At 60.7% G+C, this 1910-nt stretch overlaps 1 non-coding gene across 1 annotated transcript; it reads right to left on the bottom strand.

The window, feature by feature from the left end:
- Positions 1-339: 339 nt before the first annotated feature.
- On the bottom strand, positions 340-1879 carry LOC100475250. The gene is made up of 2 exons (XR_004622756.1): positions 1114-1879; positions 340-695 (listed from the first exon to the last, which is right to left on the bottom strand). It is a non-coding gene; the product is annotated as an uncharacterized LOC100475250 (transcript).
- Between the last annotated feature and the right edge of the window lie 31 nt (positions 1880-1910).

The following is a 1910-nucleotide window of genomic DNA, read 5'->3' as shown; positions in this document are numbered from 1 at the left end:
AGGACAGCAGGAAAGTCGAAGCTGCTTCACAAGGCCAAGCAAAGGGGGTGGGGTGGGGCTGTCACGGAAAGGTAAGTGGGCCCCCTGCCCTCTGAGCCTCATGACCTCACTTTTGTCCGTCTGTACGAGGACGGTACAGGGGGTGGGCGGCAGGCTGAGGGCCTGAGGAAAAGCACAGCTGTGCTCCGGTTGGCCTTGGATGCAGACTTATCAGCCCCCACCTGCCCACCTGGGGCTCTGAGGCACAGAAGGGCGCGAGGCCTGGCATGCCAGCCTTGGCCACACACCACCGCAGCCAGACCCTGCTCCTCGTCCCCTTTCTTATTTTTATGCTACCACTTTGAAAAAATGGAACATGACCTGTTGTCTTTATTTAAAAAGTGTTGCTAGCCCTACCTGGGGCTCCTATACAAAAACAAAACACAACCCAAAAACGAGGCCTCTTTCTGACCAGAGACTTGGGTGGGGACTGGGCTCAACAAATGGAATGTGTGCCCACCAAAGGGTGACCGGAAGCCCTCCCAACACCCCATGCTCCTCATGGAGCTCCTCATGGCCCCGGCCTGCCCCCTTTGCCTTCCTGCTTGCCAGAAGATGAAGGAGAGGCGGTCCCATCTTCCGAACGCTCCGTGGGAGCCATGCACCGATGGGCTGGTTACCAGGCTGGGGCAGTGTTGGCAAGACGCCTCATACGCCTGCAGGAGGAGAGTAGGTGGTGACCCAGATGCCCCAGGGATCTCTAGTGCAGCCAGGGAAGTGGGGACAGAGATAGGACATGGGCGGGGCAGGGGGGGGAATCTCTAGCCCCTCACTGGGCCTGAGCCTGCTGCTTGAGGCCCTGAGGCTGCCCCCTCTCTAGCTTGCTCAGGTCCTGCCTACGTCTCCAGGGCTCCAGACACATAGGTCTGGGCTGTGGTCAGACCCAACCTAAGGGCTTATTTTTGTTCCCTGCGGAGAAACCCACCCAGGGGCTAGACTGGGACTTATCACCTAGGGGCCTGCCTCTGGCAACTCAGTACCCTCCCAGAAACCAGGTCACCGGGTCCTTCCCGACTTCAAGACAGAGCCTTTGGGCAGAGCCAGCTGCAGGGGGCCTAGAGGGGCGGGCGGTACCTTGTGTTCCTGTCCTGGTCGCGGATCTTCTTTTCCATCTCAGCGTCTGTCAGAGTCTCCAGCAGGGGGCACCACTGGTCAGCATCACCTGTGTTCCTGATGGCGATCTCCACCGTGGGTAGGGGGTTCTCACTGTGGGCCGGGGGTGGTGTAGGGGGTAGTAACTGCTAGTTCACAGAACAGCAACTAGAAAAGCCCCCCAGAAACCAGTGTGCGCCCCCTGCCAGAACGCTGGAGCCAGGGCATGGCAGGAAGGCCCAGCCCTTTCCGGCTACCTCCTCTGCCTCCTCTCTACTGGGCCGCTTCCGTGCCAGGCTCCTCAGAACAGCACTCCTGAGAGGAGTGGCCCAGTCACTGCTGTCACCCGAGCCTCCAGGCAGAGTCACTGGAAATGCCAGGTCCCCCCACAACAACAGCTTCTCTTCAAAGCACTCTCAAACCTGTTGCTGCCTCGGTGTCTCTGGCCTACAAGCCTGGGCGGGTGTTCCCTGCAACCCGTGTTGCCGGGGAGGCAGAGGGGGGTGGTCTACCCCACTCAGTGCCCAGGGCCAGGACCCACCAGCCTCGACGCCTTATCACTGAAAGCCGCTGGGCCGGCCCGCTCCTGAAGATTCTGCACACTTGCCCCTCAGTCCACTGACTGGCCCAACCAAACCCCAGAGAGCTGGGCTATTTGCTTAGGGCAGGCAGCTGCGCCTGGGACCCTTGTCCCCTGATCACTACACTCCGCAGCCCCTCCGTGACCACCCCGATGGCCCCCTGTGTGCCCTCTTGCCAAGGAGAGACAGGGTGGGTGT

This window comes from Ailuropoda melanoleuca, unplaced genomic scaffold (genome assembly GCF_002007445.2).
Source record: "Ailuropoda melanoleuca isolate Jingjing unplaced genomic scaffold, ASM200744v2 unplaced-scaffold2016, whole genome shotgun sequence".
In the NCBI taxonomy this organism is placed as follows: Eukaryota; Metazoa; Chordata; class Mammalia; order Carnivora; family Ursidae; genus Ailuropoda; species Ailuropoda melanoleuca.
Note: the sequence above shows the minus strand (reverse complement) of the source record. Positions and strands in the feature narration are given on the sequence as shown.